The following is a 24611-nucleotide window of genomic DNA, read 5'->3' as shown; positions in this document are numbered from 1 at the left end:
TTTCCTGTCTACAACTCATTGTTAACTTCATTTCTAGCAAAGCTGACTACACCACGAAGACGGCATAACAGACAAAGGGTGTATAACCCCAAAAAACGTTTAGTCTGATTGAAACATCTATGTTTCCCTTGAAATCCCTCAGAGGATTGCCTTTCACCTATTCCTTCCCCCAAGCTGTTAAAAGAAGCCAGTAACCTAGACTGTGCAGGCTATGTTGAACCTTCCTGAAGACACAAGGCTACATATTTCATTGGAAAATGGCAACACAAGGGCATCAAGAAAAACTCTTAATGCCGGTGGGTGTCTAGAGTTACATTTTACAAACAGATATTTCTGACACATTTTGAGCATAAGCTCTTCTTCAGGGGAAAAGGACTGGTAAGAAGAGAACACTGCCAAAAGCTGCGCAATTTTCTAAATGTCTTCTCTAAATAAGTTTAGCTCTCAATGTAATGTAAAAGTGTACCTGCAAGGCATGTAGACCCAATTTTGTATTAACCCAATAAATGTCCTGGGCGCATTCTGGAAAGAGATTAATTCTATTCTGTTTGAGCCTCTTAAATGGAACACAGAAAAGGGGAAGGTCTCTGGGTGCAAAACCAGGAGCCTCGTAGCCTGAGGTCAGGACCTAGTGTGCATTCCCAGAGCCCTCTTCAGGCCAGAAGCTAATTGGGGAGTGTAACATTACCTCTTCTGATTGGCAGGCAGTACAAAGCATCTGGGTTGGTGAGGCCTGGCAGTATAAATATCAGGAGCCTGGCCTTTACTTAGTCCACAGAGCAATAGAATCTATGTGCTGCTGCACCTCTGTTCTAGCTACAGCCACTGACTTCAGCGACTGAGCTGAAGAACACATCCTCCATGTCTCAGCTCTGGGCCAAGCTACATGTTATGACAAACACAAGCTTGTTAATCATGCACAAATAGCAACCATGGGATCCCCCAACCTGAATCAACCTCTCTCCACAATTGTGGCTATTTGGCTGGAAGACCATTGCCAGCAGTAGGAGCTTTCCGCCTGAGACAAACAGAAACTGCGGAGAGTGGGGGATATAGATCCAGAATGGGACTTTGACAGGGGCAAATGGCTAAAGCACCCTTCTCCCCAATCCATGCTGCAGTCCCAAACCAGATCATATCTCTCCTGGAGCTGAAGTTTGACATTCAGGTATGGCCACCCATGGACTTGGCCTGGTCCTGAAAAGGCTACAAAATATCCCTTTACAACACTATTTCATCAATGAAGTTCTAGATGAGTTGCATGAATATCTAATCTTCATAGAGGATTGCTTTAAAAAATAATCTGTTCTTGAGCATAAAGTGTGACATCAAGAGACTCCACTGAACATGAGACAAGTTACATTCTCTCAGTCCCAGCTACCTGTCTGTCTGTCTGTAGTTATTATTGTGAGAGTGATAGAGATAAGAACTGTAAAAATACTGTGCAGATTCAAAGCATTACATGAACCACAAAGAGCAAATCCCTGTCCTTCCTTTCCCTTTTATTTATTCGGTCCCAATATGGCAGCAAAGAACATAGCCCCCCAAAATTGCATCCATCAGGGCTTCTTTATGGTTTTACTGTTGGGACTGTTTCTGCAAGTGAAACAGGGGTGTGTGTGTGTGTGTGTGTGTGTGTGTGTGTGTGTGTGTGTGTGAGAGAGAGATCACAACAAGGTAAGATTATAGCAAGCATAAAATCAATGGTACCAATGTGGCTGACATTGGCTTTGTCATGAATTTTAGAAGGACCAGGGGGAAATTCACGGAGGTTGTTCACATGAACACAAAGGGATGGGCTGGGGGCGGGAGGCAGGAGCCTACCTCCCTTCCCCCAGATGACCATTTGCCTATCAAGGCTCGGCACCCACATGAGCAGCGTGCCTCCCTCCATGCCATATTCCTGATAGGGATGAGCCCCCCACCACTATATATGAAATAAAAATCAAGCACACTAGGGCCCTCACTTTTGACCCCGAGGTCTTCGGAACTAATCATGCTCACAGTTATGGTGGAGGGATTGCCTTGCCATTACAGACCAGAATGTCTGTTGTTCCCCGTTTTCTTGAAGGGCTAGGACAGTGGTTCTAGCCTTCAAGGCAGCAACTGGGGAACACACTAGCCACTCTTGCCTGTAATGTCAGGACAATCCTCCCTCCCACATCTCTGAATAGCGAGTTCTAAAGAATAGGAAAAATCATCATCAAAATATGTTAGACATTTTTATCCAGGTAAAAAGGTGCCTATTAGTTGCTAGTATTCTCATTTTTTCCCCTCCTGAATGTCTCTCTCTCTCTCCTTCTTTTAGTTACAATTCAGTTATTGTATCCACATGATACAGGGTACAGTACATTTTTGGAGGGGGCAAGAACCCAAAAAACAAGCCTGTTTTCATCAAAACTATGAGCAGAGAATGACCCCTTCATTAACTTGTGGGATTTTTTTCTTCTTTGCTTCTTCTGTTTATTCTTTTCAGCACTATTCTGTTCAGTCTCTTGCTGGGATCACTAGAAGACCCAGGGGAATGGAGAATGCTTAGTCAAGGACAGAAGAATTTGGATTCAGTCAGTGTTTTTTAAAAAAAACCCTCTCTTGAAAATTATAGATTTGGGGCAAGTGGGTGAATAAATATTTCCTTTGTATGTCTTTACATTTTATACTTAACTCTCCCAAATGCTTTAATTGTATCTCCTACTCCTCAATTTGTATGTTGTATGAAACATGCCTAATTTGTTTTCAGTTTTTAAAGCTATTCTTTTTTCCATCATTAGCTTTGTCAAAGCTTGCCCACTAATACCTCTCAAATGCCTCATCCTTAAACAGAGGAGAGAGAGAGAGAGAGAGAGAGAGAGAGAGAGAGAGAGAGAGAGAGAGAGAGAGATTTATTAACTGCTTCATACTGAAGGAACATTCTAGAAATATGTACTGGCCTGTTTGTGTTATACTTGTGTGCCATGCTGTTGAAAAACACCCCCAGCCATTGTCTGCATTGAAATATATGCTTACATTCCTAATTCCTATTATTTTGTGTGAATTCTATGTCCCTAGGTTGCAATATTATGAGCTGAATGCAATTCAGCTCCCGAATCGTGTCACAATCCCTTTAAAATCGAGGGCTTACCCAGCCCCTTTAACACAGAGGAGAGCAGGTCCATTCCTGCTCCTCTGCTGATCACTGCCATTGCAGTAATCCTAGTGCTCTGCCCAGCTATGCCCATGCGCCAGTGGCTTTCTTTCCCAGCAGCTTGCTCGCGACGCCGGCACACACATGGCCTCCACACATGCATGCTGGCTATTTGTGTGGTCAGCCACGCAAACTCCCTGGGAGGGCATTCCAGAGCCTGTGGCAACAATAGAGAAGGCCCTGTCCCATGTGCATGACAATTGAGCCTCCCTCAGTTTTGGTACATGGAACAGACCTTCTTGGATGGAGAGGAACCCTTGGGAGCAGTTGGTCCTTCAGATATTCTGGGCCCAAACCATTAAGGGCTTTAAAGATAATAACCAGCACCTTGAATTGGATCCAGAAACAAATTGACAGCTAGTGCAACTCTTTCAAAAATAGATGTTATATGCTCCGAACAAGCGGTTTTGGAAAGAACCCTAGCTGTTGCATTCTGCACTAACTGAAGTTTCTGAATATTCTTCAAGGGCAGCCCCATATAAAGTCCATTGCAGTAATCTGGACATAACTTTAGGGTATGGGTAACCGTGGCCAGATCTGCCTTCTCAAGAAAGGGTCGCAGCTGGCACACTAGCCAAATCTGTGCAAAGGCACCCCTGGCTACCACCTCCGTCTGAGCATCCAAAAGCAGAGCTGGGTCCAGCAATACCCTCTAGCTGCACATTTGCTCTTTCAAGGGGAGTACAGCTCCATCCAGAGTCAGTTGAGTCCCCCCATCCCAACTGACTTTCCTACTGACCAACAAAACCTCCATCTTGTCTGGATTAGCTTCATTTTGCTAGTTCACATCCAGCTATCACCGCCTCCAGCCCCTGATTCAGTACATCCACTGCCTCCTTAGGATCCGATGACAAAGAGAGGTAGAGCTGAGTGTCATCTGCATAGTGATACCACTTCAGTCCAAAACTCCTGATGACTTCTCCTGGCAGTTTCATGTAGAAGTTAAACAGAAGTGGCCCTAATTAACATATAAGGGCACATATAGAGATGTTTTCTGTGGCTGTTTCATGGGTATGGAATTTCCTTCCTCTTTCCCTAGGGACACATCAAAGCCTGCCCTGAGCTATCCTAGATTTGGTTGCCCCAAACATGGACTTGTAGTGCTCTGCCCAGGTCCCATATTTGTCATTTTAACCACTCTCCTCCATCCTGCTGCTATGCCTCTTATTTTTATATTATGCTATGCTATGCCAGACCATATTGCTTCACTGTAAGTAGTTGCATGCTGTCATGAGACAATACCAGTACAATCACAACTGCAGATGTAGACACTGCCTAGGGATCATTTTAGGTAGAGTTGCAAGAACTGAAATCGTATGCCCATGTCTTAAGGAGAAAGTCCCATTGAACTCAGTGGCCAACATGTTGCACATGGCAATGCTGGCCTTTCTAACATATTGGGACTGCTGAGCATAAGAAAGCCAGCCCCAGCATTGTTGGGCAAGATCACAATTGGGCAACTAATTGTGATCTTCCATTGTAGCACCGTGCAAGTGCCCATGCACTATTTTAAGAAGTTGTGCAACACCACCAGAGCTGGCTTTCATATGTACTTTCATGCCAGCCTTTCCTTGCCTTGCACAATGTGTGGAATGTGCTTCTGAAAGTTCTGGAATGTTCTTCTGAATAAATATGTTTAGGGTCAGATTACACAGCTGTATATGAACATAGGAACATAGGAAGCTGCCATATACTGAGTCGGACCATAAATCCATCTAGCTCAGTATTGTCTACACAGACTGGCAGAGGCTTCTCCAAGGTTGCAGGCAGGAATCTCTCTCAGCCCTATCTTGGAGAAGCCAGGGAGGGAAATTGGAACCTAGATGCTCTTCACAGAGCAGCTCCATCCCCTAATAGGGATGTGCACGGAACAAGCGGGGATGGCTCGAGGGCAGGAGGGAGGTCACACTTTAAGGGTGGAGGAGGGTGCACTTACCGCCCCCCCCGCTTTCCCTCCGCTGGCGCCCGGTATTTTAAACATTCTATGTTTTTGCCTGAGACAAACAGAAACTGCGGAGGGGGGGAAAGCAGAGGGAGGGGTATGTGCACCCTGCCCCTCCCTTAAAGTGAGACACACACCCCCGCCTTCAAACTTCAAATCCCCCATGTTCAAACCCTTTTTAGAGGGCTGTAAAAGGGCCTCCGAACATGTTCATGCACATCCCTATCTCCTAAGGTGAATGAATATCTTACAGTGCAAACACTTCTAGTCTCCCTTTCATAAGCAACCAGGGCAGACCCTGCTTAGCTTAACACCCCCCTGCTCTGAAAAGGGGAAGAAAGCTGGTCTTGTGGTAGCAAGCATGTATGCTCTGAGCAGGAGGTTGGACTAGTAGGCCTTCAAAGGTCCCTTCCAACTCTGAAATCCAGTGAGTTTACAGATTTGGAAAGCTAGTCATGTAGCATTGTTCAAGCAGCCTTGCTATTTAACATATCTTTCCATCTGGTTTCGAGAGGCTGGCACATTCTGCATTTAGAGTTAATCTGAAACCAAATTGCAAAGTTTCCTTCTATGAGCAAAAACATGAGCAAAAACAAAAAAAAATCAGAATTCATTCTGTGTGCATACCAGGAAAGAAAGAAAAAGACAGTACTTGAGGTCATGGTAACCATCAGGGAGGGAAGCAGTGCCAGTACTTTTTTCTTTTCTTTGTTTTTTCTTGGTTTCTTTATGCTTTCATTTATTTCCAATACATTTGTACCTCTTAACAGCTTGTGTGCATGTGTGTGTGTATACACACAAAGATCCTTAATATAGCTAGAGGATTTGTAGATCTGTAAGTAAACATTGAGATAAGGAAACGTATTGCTGTGGAACAGTATGAACTTAATTTAAAACAGAACGATGACAGGAAGCTGTTGAGATTTTTGTGCACTTGCAAAAAATTTGCCAAAGTGAATTATGAGGCATCCTGAATACCTGCAGCTTAGAGTACTAAGTGAGAGAAGCCACAAGTTGTCATAGATATACTTAGGAGCAACGTCCTTTATGCTCTTGTAATTTGTTGGCAAGAAATGTCCCATAATTCACAGACATTTACAAGGCCTGCTGACATCATTCATCAGAGATTTGCTGCAGCTCCTTCAGGTTTGACTCTGAGCAGCAAACCCAGCTCTTAAGAGGCACTCTGGTAGCCCAACAGAATGATCTTTGGTTCAGTTGTGCCCTCAGTTGTAATCAGTGAATGTGCTTAATGCTTAATGGTTCAGGTTAAGGAGAGGAGAGCTGGTCTTGTTGTAGCAAGCATGACTTGGCCCTTTAGCTAAGCAGGGTCTGCCCTGGTTGCATATGAATGGGAGACTAGAAGTATAAGCACTGAAAGATATTCCCTACAGGGGATGGAATAGGGCTGAGAGAGATTCCTGCCTGCAACCTTGGAGAAGATGCTCCCAGTCTGTGAAGACAATACTGAGCTAGATAGACCAAAGGTCTGACTCAGTATATGGCAGCTTCCTATGTTCCTATGAAGAGCCACAGGGAGCCAGCGTGGTGTAGTGGTTAGACTCTAACCGTTAGAGTGCTGGACTAGTACCAGGGAGACCCGCATTCAAATCCCCATTCAGCCATGATACTAGCTGGGTGACTCTGGGCCAGTCACTTCTCTCTCAGCCTAACCTACTTCACAGGGTTGTTGTGAAAGAGAAACTCAAGTATGTAGTACACCGCTCTGGGCTCCTTGGAGGAAGAGCGGGATATAAATGTAATAATAATAATAATAATAATAATAATAATAATAATAATAATAGTAATAATAATAATTATTATTTTTCTCCTTCTTTGATCCAGATTAAGCCCTGCTGCTACTGCTATATAAAGAAGTCACCAAGAACCAAATTGCATTATTAATCTTTTAATTTAGTACCCCAGGAACTAAAGGCCATTTGGCCTTTAGTTCCTGGGGTACTTTCAATGCTTCCTTAGACCACATGGACAATAACAGGAAAATGCTGAATAACATCAAAAGTGCAAGCAGTTGCCATGAGAGAACTTATCGTGTGTCATGAGAAATAAATGGAGTATCCAAAGCTGCTGAGGCAGCTGGATTCGCCAAAGATGCTAGAGGGGGGCCCACAAGACTTTTCCCATCTCCGGCTAGCCCTCCCCTCCATCAGTTTTCCTTGGTGCTAAGGAGAGAAGCCTCATGTCAGGAAACCCACCCACCCCCTGCATCCCTATGATGTAAATGGGAGAGCAATTGAGTTGAAATTTCAGAAATGGCGGGGAGGGGGACACCTATTTTCTGATCCTGTTGGAAAACAGCTTGGTGGTGGTTTGTCCAAGTCTAATTCTGAACTTTGTTGAGGGATGTTCACCTGTCACTACACGTCACAGCTCAGCCTTGTGAGACATAACCTTGTTGGCAATCACAGTTATTTGTAGGTATACATACAGATGTAGGAGTTACTGCTTTAAAAACAACAAGTGAGCACCTTTAAAGTACAACACTTACAATGAATGGCTAGCTGGCATTTAACTTCTCCTATTTACAAGTGTACAGGGAGGTATGAAACCGGAATATTGGAACATTTAAAGCTTTGAGAATATTCACCTTCTCTTCCAAGCCATTTCCACAGGGCATCTCTTTAGGTTAAGTGTGGATTGGGTAGATATATTTATTGGAAACCTGCAACCCTGAACAGAAGTCAAGGAGAAGAAAGCTCACCTGGGTGTCATTCCTTTGAGACAACCATCATTGGGCAGAAAACAAGAGGCATAGCTTGACGGCTGGGTTAATGTTGCCATTCATCAGAGAAGCAGGATGTTGGATTTATGCTACTTTGTTGTTTATAGCTCACAAAGATGCCATCATTCTCAAGGTGCTGTGTAAAAACAGGCACAAGAAGCTTCTGCGGGGCAAATAGGACACAGGTTTTATGAATGGCAGGCTCGCGCAGGACAGATGGGACCCCTGTTTTATGATCAGCAGGTTCCCCAAAGGCAGCAAGGACTTCTAGCCCTCCATCTGATTTCAATCAAAGTCTCAGCACCTATGTATAACAACAACATTTCTGACCAAAGATGAACTCTTTGCAAGGGGTTTATTTCATGAGTAAGAGGAAAGGAGCAAACGGAGAGCTTTAGCTTTAATTTGTACAAAGCTTGTATTCCCTCGCAGATGCCCATCAGCTTCTGAAATGGATTGTTGTTCTTAGCAGGCAGACCGATCAATCAGCCATCCACCAATGTCATGAGTGGCCTTTTAGCCAATCCCCAACCCCCAGAAGAGAAGAGATGAAGGGAGGGCCAGACACAATGTTTCCCCCCTGCAAAGGAATGCATAAGGAACATACTGTGTTGGAAATGGGGGAGAGAGTAAGTGTGCATTTTTTCTGAAATGACCCATGAGCCTAAAGCTAGCTTCTGGCTCCTGCTCTTAGCGCTTTCTTGAAAAATCCAAATGGATTTTTCATTCTAGCATCATGAATTACACATGATAACAAGATGCAGCTTGATCCAAGAGGTGGGCCCCTGCTATTGTGTTCCACTTCACTCCGATTCATTGACTTGGGGCCAAACCACACATTGAGGCTATTCAATGAACATGCAAAACTGGGCTAAGGGAGCTCAGCCCAGTGTTGCATACTCATGTGAACCACTGGGATCGCACCACCTACACGGCAGCAAACCCTCCCAAGTCGCCTCCTGCTAAAATGAGGTTAAAGGAACAAGCGCTCCCTTAACTTCATTTAATTTATTAAAACTGTGGCTGGCACACTCGGCGGGGGGCGGGGAGGAGTCCCAGTAATGAACCGGACACTTGTGCAAGCAACTGTGAGGGGCCCAGTTTGAACTGCAGCCATGACAGAGGGTCCAACCCTCTGCCTTGTACTGTGACCCCTAAATGGAGTCACCACAAAAGCTGTTATTCTCTGTGCAGGGGGACACTTACAGGCACAAATATTGTGCCCATACGTTTTCCGCTCTGTGGTGAATACCAGTTTCTGGTAGAGTTTTAAGTCAGGGAAGCAGTAAGAGGAAAGGTTGGATCCTCTCCACCCAGCCCTCATCCAAACTGTAGCCTTTGTACATACTTTTCCAAGGATAAAATCACATTGGGAATTCCCGTCACGGAACTCCACTGTGACATGTAGATTGGCCCCTAGAGGCAGTCTTTCTATTAAACTAGTTTAATTCAAAGCACATGTAACAATTTGCTCTAAACCAGCCTAGCTTTCACCTATCTCTGCTGGCTAAGACTGAAATGGTTCTGAGCAGAAATATAAACTTTCTTAAAGGAACACTTTAATTTCCCCACATCTCCCCCATCAAGCAAAGGATTACAGATATTTCATATCATCAGGAAAACACAGTACTACTAAATAATAGTACAAAGCATATAAGTATTTACACTTACTAATGTAGTTCAGGGGAGCTCTTCACAGTCAGACTGAAGTATGTCCTATCTCAGTCTCTTCATTAGTTGATGTTTTCCTCTGATGTGCTGGATAATCTGTAGGCTGATCTGGAGTCGATTCCTAATTCTCTTCTGGCAGATTCTCTGGAGCCTGTGTTTCCCATTCTCTTTCTTTTCTGATAAATTTATTTATTATTATTTATTAAAACATTTTTATACCGCCCAAAACTTACGTCTCTGGGCAGTTTACAACAGAATAAAAACAAAGTAAAACATTCGTTAAGACAAAAATGGTGGTGGTGGTGGTGGGGGAACACACACAACAATTTAAAAATTTAAAAATAATATTTTAGAACAGCATTAAAACCATTAAAACAACATTAATTAAAAGCCTGGGTGAAGAGAGGCGTCCTTAAAGACTTTTAAAAAGCTGTCAGAGATGGGGAGGCTCTTATTTCACTAGGGGGCGCATTCCAAAGCCTCGGGGCAACAACAGAGAAGGCCCGTCCCTGAGTGGCCACCAGACGAGCCGGTGGCAGCTGCAGACGGACCTCTCCAGCAGATCTCAGTGGTGGGTGGGGTTCATACAGAAGAAGGCATTCCCTTAAATACCCAGGGCCCAAACTGTTTAGGGCTTTATAGGTTATAACCAGCACCTTGTATTTTGCCCGGAAACATATCAGCAGCCAGTGTAGCTCCTTCAATACAGGAGTTATATGGTCTCTCCAAGATGACCCAGAGACCAGCCTGGCTGCCGCATTCTGGACCAACTGTAGTTTCTGGACTACACACAAGGGTAGCCCCACATAGAGCACATTACAGTAATCCAGTCTGGAGGTTACCAACAGATGTACCACTGTTTTGAGGTCATTCACCTCAAGAAACGGACGCAGCTGGCATATCAGCCGGAGCTGACAGAAGGCACTTCTGGCCACCGCCTCAACCTGGGACACTAGGGAGAGGCTCGGATCCAGAAGCACCCCTAGACTGCGTACCTGTTCCTTCTGGGGAAGTGTGACCCCATCCAGAACAGGCAGATCAAAATCATCTCTCGAGTTCCGACCCCGCACAATGAGTACCTCCGTCTTAGCCTGATTCAGTCTCAGTTTGTTATCCCTCATCCAGCCCATGACTGACTCCAGGCAGGCACTTAGGGAGGCTATGCCCTCTCCCAATGATGCTGACATGGAGAAATAGATTTGGGTGCCATCAGCATACTGGTAGCACCCTGCACCAAATCTCCTGATGATCTATCCCAGCGATTTCATGCAGATATTAAACAATATTGGAGACAATATGGAGCCCTGAGGCACACCATACAAAAGTTCAGATTTTGAAGAACAGCAGTCTCCAAGGGACACCATCTGGAACCTGCCCGAGAGGTAGGAGCGGAACCACTGCAAAGCAGTGCCTCCAACTCCCAACCCCCTCAGACGCTCCAGAAGGATACTATGGTCGATTGTATCAAAAGCCGCCGAGAGGTCCAGAAGGACCAACAGAGTCACACTTCCTCTGTCAATTGCCAATTGCTGAAGGCATCTTTGGTATGAGCTCAAGGTGTTTTCTGTTGTATTTAAAAACATGACTACTGAAGTTTTCACTTCATATGACCATAGTTTCTGGTGACTGGTGCTATTTAACATGCCATATCATGCAGACACACTTCCATCACTAGATTTCAGTGGTTTCAGTGCTTGTGACCTACAGCCACAATACACTTTTGTTTATTTTTGTCCCAGCTTCTCTATGAATACAAACTCTTTACCATGTTCTGAGTCATAGGCCCTAGATCTGCAAGATATGTTCTCAGTTTCCCATGGAACAAAACTGAAAACACTATTGTAACCAGATACTTTCCATATATAAAAGACAAGAAAAGCAAGGCTCTGAATATATAGCTTTCTGAATATATGGCTAAACTGTCCCATTTTCAAGCCATTTGATTGCAGATAATTTGGACTTGATGTGACACTGAAAGTGAAAAGGGCTTTTGCAGGGAGGGGAGCGAAGCAAAAATTATGACATTATTCTCCTCCCCCTATGCTGCACTGTGAAGTGAGCCTTGAGCACAGCTAATTTACCCATTCCTTGTGAGGGTGGAGCTCTTGCTTTGCTAAATCTGCAAAACATGTTGGCCAATATACATCTAAATTTACATTTTCTATCTCACACTCAATTCTCGACCTGCTGCTCTTGCCCTTTCTAGAGCTCTTTGCAAGCTTTTGCTTATTTCCCCCCATTTTCCTTCCCCAAATGAAAACAGGCACAATATATCCCTAAATACATTCAGTGCTTTCAGCTATTCCCATGAAATATCTCAGCTGATTATTGTAATCCAAAGGGTAACCTGTAAAAATCATCCAAATGATGCATGAAGTGAATAAAAGCAAAATCTAGTGGAGTTGCCAAAAGTCCAGTTGACATCTAGGACTGAGAACTATTAGCATCAGCAGCATCAAAATTGTCTGATGAACAGGAGAAAGTGTTTCATTTTAATATATTTATTCAACTTCTTCGAATATAGACACATTTGTCAAATCCTAGGCCTGTGCTAATTTGGATCCAAAAATTTGGATTTTATCCAAAATTACCCAAAATCAGTAAAATCAGTAAATCTGAATCCTTTTAAAAAATTGGATCAGTAAAGTTGAAAATAATTCCAAAATCTTGAAATTAATTTCCAAAATACTTCAGAATTTTGGAATTGGGAAAATGGAATAGTATTTTTCCCCAAAGAGGTGAATGGGGAAATTGGGAGGGGAGTAAACTAAAAATCACCAGTTGGTCCAAGAGCCTTGAAACTTCCCACACATGTGTGAGAAGGTGGTCAAGGCCTCCTATAGTGAATTTTAAAATAATTGATCAATCCCCTGATTTTTTGTGAATTTTTGAAGTTTTTGCTTAAATGGTGAAGTTTTTGCTTAAATGGCAAAATCTGGCTTGTTTGCCTTCATGAAAAGGGGGAACAGCATGACCCCTTTGCCCCCACCTTTTATATTTGTGGAATTGATGGGATCAAATTCCAAATCCAATCCAATATCACCAGAGCCCATAGAACTGAATCCAATATTGTCAAATTCAGATCAGGTAAAATCCGAATTTTCTGAATATGCACAGGCCTATCCAACCCTATTTTATTTTATTTTATTTTATTTTATTTTATTTTATTTTATTTTATTTAACATGTTTATATACCACCCAAAACTTATGTTTCTGGGTAGTTTACATCAAAAACAATACAAATTAAAACAAAATTAAAACATTAAAATAATTTAAAATGCAACACAATGTTAAAAACTGTAAATCCAATTAAACACCTGGGTGAACAAATGTGTCTTACTGAGTGTAGCTATTAAGGTTCATCTAAGTTTGGGGATGGGGGCCACAGCTCAGTGGCAGAGCATCTGTTTTGCATGCAAAAGATCCCAGGTTCTATACCTGGCATCTCCAGGTAGGGCGGGGAAAGGCTCCCACCTGAAACCTTGGAAAGCCTCTTCCAGTCAGTATAGAAAATACCAAGCTAGATGAACCAATAGTCTGACTCAGTATAAGGCAGATTCATATGTTCCAGATACACCAGACCAGAGTTCTTCATTGTAAGACCTGGGGGCCAGTGGCAGACCCCATCAATCCTCAGTGTGGTCCCCTAACTAATTATTTATTGAGCCTTTGTGATGCTTCGGCCAAAGCTAAATACTCTGCACAGCCCCCCTCCTCAGCACCATGCGGAGACAACTATTTTCACCATGCAGTGTTATACTTTCCCCATTGTTGTGGGGGGGGGCTCCCTTAAGGGAAAAGGAGTGCTCTTAAGCCCCTGCAATACTGTATATTGGAAGATGTGCACAGAGTGCTCGGAAGTGTAGCCCTTCCCGGTGCTTTCCTCCTAGGGCTCTGAAGAAAGGACTCTTTTCCTCTTAAAGGGCCCACCCAGCATTGAGAAAAGCACAGTACTGTTTGGAGGTCAGCACAGTGGAAAAGGGCTCTCACATTGAAGAGGTTTTTTGGTTTTGGTTTTTGTGTGACCCCTCTTTGAAACATAGTGAAGATCACTGCACTAGCCAGTTCAGTTCCTCCATTAATCTTTGTTGTATTACTTTTCAGATCATATATGATTGAGCCGACTAGGTTTTGAGAACAATGTTTTTTTTATTTAGAGGTACTGTGCCCTCAAATACAACCTGGCATTGCCCTTTAATACATGTGCCTTATGGGCTACAACTGTATATGTTTGGTTGATACAACCAACTATTTACCAGTTCTAAATGGCTCTGAAGACTTCAGCATAGAGGTGGATGTCATTGTGCTCTGCAAATATAAAAGAAGGTTAAGTACAGAAATAGAGGATGTTAGGTTTTATGATGTACCTGAGCAATATCATGGAATATAACCGTTTGAGGGAAATACTTGTAAAGGGGAATCCAGTGAAGATTTCCCTTTATGAGGGGTGAGGGACCCTTTCAGGGGTAAGGGACAGCCAGGCGGGGGCAGCGAGCAAGTAAAAAAGTTCTTACCTAGCTGGCGTGGCTGCCAGCTCTGCCGCTCACCACTGCCTGCCCTTCTAGCAGCCCCAAGGATTATGTTCCTTGGGGCCACCTGGAGGGCAAGTGGTGGTGAGTGGCTGTACAGACAGCTGTGCCAGCCAGGCAAGCAGCTTACTTTCTTACTGCCCCCACCCCGCCCCCTTATCATGCCAACCCAGTTTGTCCAAACTGTGCCTGGTTCGGTTCAATCATGGACCAAACCAACGAACCGGCCCTGGTTTGAGGCGAACTGGTTCAGCCCGAACCGTTTGTAGACACTCCTCCCAACTTGCCTGCAAGCTCTTTACATCACATAGTTGCAGTCTGGAAGGACCCTTTAAACTAGGGTGTGGGGTAGTACACCATGACCCATTCCCTAAAGCACTTTTATCAAGTCCTGTTGCCAGACATGCTTCTCATGCATATGCACATTTTTCCCTTTTAAAAAAAAGGTAACTGAAAGGCTAAATGTCCACTAAAGGGGCTAGATTTGGTCTATGGACGGTCAGTTGCTGACACCTCTCCCCCACATTAACAGAATTAGGTTAGAGATCATAAAGCAGTCATCTGAATATCTTCAGATGATTTCTGTATTTTTAATATGTAATATTGGTTTGTATTTATCAAACACTCTGTGGACCAGGCACCTCTTTTCCATTGCCAAGTACAAAAAATAGGCATGGTCAGAGCTCTCCCTCATTTTAAAAATGTCTTAAATAAATAAATAAACCTCTATTTTTACAGCATTAGCTAGCCAGACTCAGAACTGCAGCAATGGGAACAAAAGCTCACTTGCAGAAAACAAAATGCAACGTATCACAGGAAATGGAAGCAACCAAATGAAAAGAAAAAAGGAAAATAAAAGCGGGGGGGGGGGGGAGAGAAAAGTGGTGCAAAATACATAGGGGACACCGTTGCCATAGTAACTAGCATTACGACTTGCTTCCGATAATTAATGGTGGGTTTTGCTATTACAGTGTTCTTGAAATTTCACTTCCCCCTGTGCTGCACTGCAGAATGCAGTATCATTTCCCCATTCATAAATATTTCATGACCATAGGCTGCTGTGTTTCATCATCACCGCTAACACTCGGCCTAATCACCCCTTGCAGGATTCATGTCCTGTGCCCTGACAGGACAGCAACTTTCATTTTCTCCTTTTACGACTACAGACATGTTTATTCATTTGGTGGATTTTTTTGGTAAGGTTTTGAAGTTGCCGTCGTAGTTTTTTGTGGGGGTGGTATGATGGGGCTTGATTAAAAACTGCTCATACCATTATCCTAAGGGGTGTGTGTGTGTGTGTGAAAGAGCCCTACAAAAATTGACAAAAGCTTACAATCCATCAGACTGAACTAGATGTGACCTTCAGTGTGTCATCATCTAGTTCAGGGTTTGTATTCTTTTTAAAGCAGAAGCCACACTGGGGCCCATTAAGGACCATGGCATAGGGGCACATGTTTGATCGTATTTTAATTCAAAACATACTTCTCTTTCATGATGCACTTATTGGCTGGCACGATGCACGATGGTACAGAGCCACTGCAGGCCACATTGGGGCAGCTGTGGACTTGCAAGGCAGCCCCGACGCTGTAGAGAATGGGCAGTGGCACAAGTAGCGCTACTGCAGTTTCTCCCATTTGTGGCAATTGAAGAAGCTGCTGTAGGGCTACTTGCACCACTGTCCATTCTCTCCAGCATCGGGGCTGTCTGATGAGTCTGCAGCAGCCTCTGTACTGCTGTGCATCATGTCAGCCAACATTTTTGTATGCCTTACTTTTCTAATTTTTTTTTTTTAAATATGTTTTCTCGTTGACCATACTCTTTCCTCTTGTGTTTGGGAGGGGAAAAAATCTTTATAAAGTTCATGTTTAAAAAGGGGTGCGTGGGACAACTGAAAGCACAGAATGGGCAGGCAGGATGGGGGAATTGAACCCTTTCTCTCCCTGAAATCACTTCTCCTTAGTCAATTTTCTCCCAATGAGAGAAAAATAGTGAGGAGAGCATGGGTTGGGGAAGGGGTTGGTTCCTTTTTGCAACTCTGCATTTTCAATTGCTCCATTATCCATGTTGGGTTGTGCTGCGGTCACACCTCAGCTGGCTCTGTTAGTGTTGCAACTCATGAAACAAACATTTCGGCACCTGAGCACAGGGATGCAGATCCAGTTGCCAAGAATTTGTGGAGTCCCCCCCCATTTTACTGAACCCTCCCCCCAAATTAATAACCCGTACCTTCAGTCCCCAAAAGATGTTTTCTCCCCCGCCTTTCCCCTCCCCTAAAAAAATTTGAGTGAGGAGCTGATGCTCAAGCTTTCCCTCTGTCTGCACCCCTGCTTGAGCAGAATCTGCAGTAGATCTCAAAATGGGTCTGCAAGTGTGGCAAGGTAGGTAGAGCCCAGTGATCTGGCAGGTCCAGGGGTAGAATCCAGGGCAATTATTTTACATTAGATTGTGGTTCTGGGGTCCTCATTCCAAACACTACAATCCATCATTTAGCAATTCTGTGAAACTGCCTCACAATGAGCCAGCCTATCAGGAACATAGGAAGCTGCCTGATGCTGAGTCAGTCCGTTGGTCCATCTAGCTCAGTAACGTCTGCACTGGCATGTAGCAGTCTCACACACTAGCACCTTTGAATCTCTTGCATACCATTTTGTGCTCACAGGTGGAACTTGTCAATATGAGCTAGAAAAGAGACACCCAAATAAAACAATCACACACACACACACACACACACACAAGCAATACCAGCCTGATATCCACGTGTGTGTGGTGGGCTGGGGGACCCTGGGATTCTCAGGAAGTAGGATTCTACACCAGGTGCAGAATTCTGCACTCAAATATTTGGGGTATACAGAACCCTTCTGCTCCAAACACTGTTACCATGCTTACCTGCACCCATGCTCTATATATGTGAGTATCCAATATGGTTAGGCAACTATACTTTGAAACTAGAAGGGACTATGAACTATGCTATGGCAACAGTTTCCCTACGGCTCCCAAACTCTACTAGTCTGGAGAATAGATGGGTATCCACCCAGGAGAATGAGCCCAGAATTATGAACAGCAAAACATACAAGTGTGAATAACTCCAGATCAGGACCAGACAGTGCAGTATCTCCTTAGGGTATCCCAAAGGAGCAAACAGAGCCAAAAACAAAGGGAGGCTGTCTGGTAACAATACTCAGAATCAAGAGTTGGTACACCCAGTGCCACCGAATTATAATAGATTCTAGCTGCTTCTTAAAGAATCGAGCCATCTGAACTAATCATGACCCCAGTTGGGCAGTCTTAAATGTTGAAATGTAACTGAGAATTTTATTCGCTCAAACTTGATCACATTTTATGCATCATGTTACTGAGCCAAGGAAAAAATAGGTGCTTCATAAGACTGTGTGTTTGATATTTCACTGACAGACATCCCTTCTCATCAAGATGCAATCAGCATTGGTTAGGTTTTTCTACTGTTTCACATTTATATAGGGCTTTCAAGTGTTTAGAATTCTTTACATACACTATTTTGTTCCCTTCAACTACAATGTAAATTAGATTAGTATTATTATTGCTGTATAGGAGATGCAAGTCTGAGACTGAGACAGACTGGCTTGCCTAAGATGTGAGTTGAAGGTAGTATATAAAATAATAAATGAATAAATAAAATAATGCAACCTAGTGAGCTGTGACAGGAATGAGAAATGATCCAGCCCCCACCCCAGCCCCTGCCGGTTTTGTGGGATCAAGAGATGGGAAGGCCTGAGCTGAATGCAACATCCGTTTCTCATTCTTCCTAACAGGTGATTGGTGCTCTCAGAGATAGTGATGCACTGCATATTAAGAAATCATCCATAGAAGAAGAATAGGGGGAGGGTTGCCTCTCCAAGGTGTTGATAGTGTGAGCCATCAACTTGCAAAATATTTATGCATAGGGATTCATTTAAAGCTTAAGCATTTCTCTCAGAGAATTTGAATTCTCACTTCCTTTGTAGCTGATGAGCCTTTAATCTATGATACACTGAAACCACTGAGTCACACATGTCGCTATAAGCGCATGAGCCATTCCCAGGGGTGACCCTAGACTTAATCTGCAAAGGGATTATTTCAACGGGTGACTCATCTACCTTTTAAAAATCACCACATTTTATGCAACCTGTGGATGAAAGCCTCCAGAAACATGATGAGCCATCCAAAAGCTGTACTGATAAGGGAGAAGGAAGTGTGAAGAAAACGGTTTTAATTCCCATCTTTAATAAATTAAGATCAAGGTTGAAATTCATTCTTCACTGCCATTCATTAGAAGATACAAGTCACTGCAAAGTGTTATTCTTTCAATGTGATTTTCAAAGAGATGGGAAACAAAAGGAGTAAGAAACACAGGCCAACTGCTTTAACAATCTCCTCTACAGATAATATACACAAGGTATTGCAATACTTCGCTTGTCCCTTTCACTCAGTCCTGCTGTTGCTATGATGCTCTTTGACAAAGAGCAATGTCTTTGTCAAAGGCATGATTCCCAATATATAGGCTACTGATGAAAAATTCCCCCAGTAATTTCAACTCCTTAAAAAAAAATCAAAAATCAAAAATCCTAGACCAACCAATATTATTTATTGAGGCTATTCACACGATTGTAGAAAATCGAGCTAGCCTCCGCTAGCCCAATTTTCTACAATCGTGAGAACCACCAGGCTTGGCTGTGAGCCCGGTGGCTCTTAAGCGGGTAACCCGCTTAAGTACCCCGGTGCTTAAACCGGGTTTGTGGAGCGAGCGCTCCACAAACCCGGTTTAAGCAATCGCCGTGGTGTGGCTCCACGCCGCAGCAACTCACGAGGAGACCCCCGGAGAGGAGGCGAAAAGCCACCTCCCGGCTCCGGGGGTCTCTCCAGCTTGCCCTGGGGCCAATCGGCCCACGCTACCCCCAGCACCCACCGGCTCCGTAACGTCCGCTTCGGCCGCCCAGAGCCGACTGTTTGCTCCCAGGCGGGTCTCTGTGATCGTGAGACCTGCCTCATTATTTTTATATCTCACTTTTCAACCATGATAGGCTTCCAAAGCAATTTACAATTAAAAATCCACTAGAAAATGGTGAGTGAGTGTAGGGTGAGGAGAGGAGATGGGGTGGTTTGCATCTCACTAGTCCAGCTTTTTGATATTCTCTCTTATGTCTGGAGTTGCTGGTGCTGTCAGTTGCTGGAGATAATGTTGTGGGGAGTAGAGATGTGTGAACTGGCTCAATTCAAGCCAGTTTCAACTTTGAACTGGCCCGGTACGGGCAATCGGAGTTTGAATTGGACCAGTCCCCAAAAGGGGAGTGCTGATCCAAGTTCAAACTGGACCAGCCCCAGTTCAAACCAAACCAGTTTGGACCAATTTGGTGGTCTACTGGTAAAGATGACTCTAGTGAGGATTTCCCTTTACCAGTCAAGGGGTGGGGGGTGGGTGTCTTCCCTAAGGCTAGAGGGGATGGAAGAGGAGTCAGTTAATACTTACCAGTACTATTGGTGGTAGCAGAGAAGGGTGGCGGTGGCTCCCCTCCACCATCACCGGCCTCCCCCAGAGTAGCCCGGTCAACAACAGCCCAGTTCGGGCCTCCACGCACACATGGAGGCCATTTTAGTGACCTCTGCACATGTGCAGAGGCCATTTGCATGACCACAAAAATTACATGGTAACACAAATGGCTTCTGCTCATGCATGGTGGTGACTAAAATGGCCTCCCCATGTGCAGTACTCTGGGGGAGGCTGGTAGGGGTTGGGGGGAGCTGCTGGCCCTTGCAGCTGCCGCAAATACTACTGGTAAGTAATAAATGACTTCCCTTCTACCCATTCTAGGCTTAGAGAAGCCCCTTTACTGGTAAGGGGATTCCCCATTACCAACCGCCCTGAGCCATTTTTGGAAGGGAGGTGTATAAATCAGATAAACAAATTGACCACCAAACTGGCCCAAACCAGACTGGGTCCAGTTCAACCGGAACCAAAACTGAGCTGGGTTTTGTCAGTTCGTATCTGGTTTGGATTCAAACTGAACTGGCAAAACTAGTTTTGTGCACACCCCTAGCGGGGAGGCATCTTCGATGTTCAGTCAGGCACAGCCACTAGCAGCCACCACATACCCTTAGCCTTCCAGCTTCTAGTGCCTTCTATTTGCTTTGCCTGATGATGTCCCCGAAAGCTTCCCCCAACATAGAACAAACTGGGCAACACAGAGAACCATCCTCAGGAGGGAGCCGGTGGTTCTTAGGGCCTGATATAACGCTATCACTATCAAGTGATAAAGACAATAGCCACCTCATCCAATAGAAGAAATTGGAGCAGTGGCGGCCAATCTGAGATTCTCCAGCTGTTGTTAGACTGCAACTCCATTATCCCTGATGCAATAAATTATGGCAGAGGATGATGAGAGTTGCAATCCAACAGCAGCTCCTGAATTAAAGAACTACAGCTCCCCCTGTACCGGATTTGAGCAGAGCTGCAGCTAAAACAACAAGGAAGTGGATATACAGTGCAAGGTGACATGTTACTCTGGGTTTCTTTTTACATATATACATTATGTTATAAAATTAAACACAGAAGATGCACTTTGAAAAGAGAGACCAGTGATGGGATAGATATGCTTCTGGTTTAATCCAGAAAATTACCCCACCCACTTGCTTTTACCCCATCCCCCAACAAAAGAAAATTATCTATCTATCTATCTATCTGAAATATGTATACCCCGCCACTCCAGTACATTACTGCTCAGGGCAGCTCACAACATTTATAAAATAGTTACAATATAAAATCAGACCAATAAAATTAACCAAATTAAACAAGTTTAAAATCCAAGCTAGAACCACACTCAGAATCCTTTTAAAATTTCAAATTAAAAACTGAAAACTAAGAATTATAAAAACTAAAGACTAAAGAACCTAACAGATATAAGCAACAGGTGAAACATTTAAAAGCCTCTTTTAAAAGATGTGTTTGTAGTAGTTGTTTTTAAAAACACATTGGGGGGAGCATGGTGAAGCTCTTCAGGGAGAGTGTTCCAAAGCCGAGGGGCCACAACCCAAAAGGCCCTGTCTCTAGTCCTCGCCAACCAGATCTCTGTTAGTGTTGGGGCCATGAGCAGGGCCTGAGATGATGAGCAGAGGATGATGGCCCTGGCAGGTTCATATGGGCAAATGTGGTCTGACAGGTACTCCGGCTTCAAGCTGTCTAGAGCTTTAAAGGTCAAGACCAGCACCTTGAATCTAGCCCGGAAGCAGACTGATAGCCAATGAAGCTGCTGCAGGATAGGTGTGATATTCGTGGAGCTACTTGCACCCACAAGCATCCTTGCGGCAGCCAAAAAGATGGCATTTGTACAATTTCTGTTCACTAATTTTGTTTAAGTTCAAAATCTGAAGGAAAACATCCAACTCCAGCCACATTTACCTGGCTTTGCAGAATTTGGAGTGTGCTGTGATATCTAGATTATCTTGCCCTGCTCCCATACTACACACACACAACAGTAGACTACTATGCAAATTTCCTCTGGGCTGAAAGGCCCAATTAGAAGCTGTGGCACGGCACATCTAACCTCAGTCAGATAGCTACAACTGTCTCAGCCGTCTCCCTTTGTTATGCAGATCTTGCATCCAAACTTTCCAGATCTTGGATATTTTTTCCACTTTATCCTGTGATCCTAGGAGCGTTTCCGAGTGTTAATACTTTTTGTAATGGATGGAGGCTCTGTGCCTAATAGCTACATCACAGGCAGACATGATGGTGGTGTTAGAAATGAGGCTCCATGCACCCAGACTTTGACTTGATCAGAGATGCATCGGGCAGAAATTCATCAGGGGCATCTCTAGGAAGTGATTAGGGAAACAGCACCTGTTAAGTGTCTGCCTGGATGCATCCCTCTCCAGCCCAATGTCCAACTGCAAGACCAACACAAAGTGTGGGTGCATGGAGCCTCGTTTCTAAAACCATCAAAATCATATACCAGATTGTACAAAGTCTTTACAGCTTATATGGTGCGGAAATTAAGATGGGCACCTTAACTTGCAATTTCCATTCTTTTTAGAATATGAGTGAAAACGTAAAGCATCTTAACTCTCATTGTAACCCAAAGGTTTTTGGATAACTTAATTTCCAAGCATTTTAACAAGAGAAGTCTGATTAGATACTATGAGGAAGAGCTTACCCAAACCACAAGGTAGAACCTGCTGGTGTTGAATGCCAAAAACTTTGTAAAACCTTCAACTAGGATAAAGTCCCACACCAATTAAATGAAACTGTCAGTAACAGTGACAGTGTGATCCCACCTCATGATTATTCAGCAGTGAATAAGGACACAACAAGAAGCAGGTAATTTGTGTTCACTTTAAATCTGTACTTCATGTCGCCCCTTTTCTTAAAACACACACAAACAACAATGATAATTAAAAACAACTAATGCTTTAACAACAGTGTCCAAAACTACAGGTTATCTTCCCAGAAATTTCCCATAAACCTCACAGTTCTTCAGATTGATTTAATTTCTCTTAGGGCGCTGTTATCAGTAAAATAGTGTAACAGTTGTACACAAGTGCTGTAGTCACACACACACACACACACACACACACACACACCAGCAGCCTAGAGGAGCCCAAAAGAGCCCTTCGCAGCCTAGCTAAACAGATCATATCTCCTCCCCCCACCCCGTCTTCTGCTTACACCTGGCTGCACAGAACAGGGCACTGGTTTTGGCTGGAGGTCAGGATGAAATGCACATGGTTTTGGCGAGCCAATGACCATCTCTCTCTCTCTCTCTCTCTCTCTCTCACACACACACACACACACACAAGCAGGGAAGGAAACTGAAGGGCTGTGCTCCCAAGGCTCAGACAGGGAAGGAGCTAACTGCCCTATTGGTTATGGGCAATGCTGTGGGCATCACAGCTTTAAATGTCATACTGCACAGACTCTTTTAGCAATAAAGATGCATTTTTCTGCCTCTTAAAATGCAGCGTCGAGGATCAATTGTGAAATAACCATCGATTGGGTCCCAGAGGAATATACAAAAGGCACTTTTCTGGCATGCCATCTAAAGGCTGAATCTATGCAAATGGACTACAAAATCATTTAAATACCACTTCCTCTGTCCAAAAGAATGACACCAACCCTTTAAGCCCCTGCTCCATCTTCAACGGATGTTCACCAAAATAGCAGGGGAGGTGTCTCTTTTCACCTATTGAACATGTGCTACTGGCCAGGCAGAATCAGACAACTGGTTTTGATTTTATAAGCAATAGAATGTTCAGGGCTTAAAATGGTGGAATGTTGAAACTACTCTCTGTCTTAACCCAGTCATAAACAGTCATGCCAGTATAATTATCAGCTAAACAACTCAAACATCCAGTTCCCTTCTGATCCTCATAATATTAATCGTTTTATGAACCACTCTGCTTTCCCATCAGGGCCCTTTGAAACTTGCACAGTCGAAACATGGGATACTGCACAGACTGTCTAACATTAACAAGAGAGGAAATTGGGATCTTTAAAAAAAAGAGAGAGATCCATCCCCAAATGCGATTATATATTTTAAAAATCCTCTGAAACAACATCAGCTGAGGTTTTCACATAGCACTAATTTCCATGGCAGGCAAACTAGGTTTTTGAAATATCTTTGAGCTATTTCTACCAGACAGTCCAGCAGAAATGTGTTTGAAGCACTTGACCTCTTATAGGCAAGGTGTTTCCTTGGTAACTGCTACAGATTCCAAAAGAGTCATTTGCTGTGTGTGAAAATGGCCTCAGTTTGAGACAGGGGTGTCCTGTTTACCTGGATGGGAAGGCTAGATTACTCACCCAGCTGGATGCTAGCCCATGGACCACACCCCTTGCCTTTTCAACCCCAAACTGCAATTCCATCTGAATTTGACCTATCCATCACATTGCCGGGTTGCGGGGGAGGGGGTATTCTTGCAGCTCCAACAAGTTATCGATTCTCACACATGTACAGCAGGAATAAAATTGTAAGGAAAGTGGTCATAGCTCTGGTAGACTACATGCTTCTATGCAAAAGGTCCCAAGCTCAATCTCTGGTATTTCTAGTCAGGGTGTCAGCACCAAATTGTAAGCAGCCACTGGAACCAAAGTCAGAACCAGGAGGGCCCAGCAGAGGACCACAAGCAAGAGAGTTGACCAAGAACTGGGGTCAGGAAGAAAGCCAAGATCAATGATGAAGACAAAGGTCAAAGTCAACAGGACAACAGGAACCAGGAATGGAAGATGATAGGGATGTGCACGAATGGCTTGGGCAGCTGGCAGTGGGGCGGGGAATGGTTCCCTTAAAAAGTAGATACACAGTTCCTTACTTACTCACCCCCACCCCGCCACTTTTCTGGCAGTGGCGCCTGTTCTCCAAACGGCTGTGCAAGGCTGCAGTGCTGTTCCCTGCAGCCTCTGCACGGCATCGCCAGGCACATAGCTGACGCACATACACATCGGCCATTTCTGTAGTCATCATGGTGTCGCTGACCCTGCAAATGGGTTGGCCCTCGTGTGTGCCTGGTGTTTCTGACAATGCAAATGGCCAATGT

This window comes from Hemicordylus capensis, chromosome 4 (assembly GCF_027244095.1).
Source record: "Hemicordylus capensis ecotype Gifberg chromosome 4, rHemCap1.1.pri, whole genome shotgun sequence".
NCBI classification, from domain to species: Eukaryota; Metazoa; Chordata; class Lepidosauria; order Squamata; family Cordylidae; genus Hemicordylus; species Hemicordylus capensis.
Note: the sequence above shows the minus strand (reverse complement) of the source record.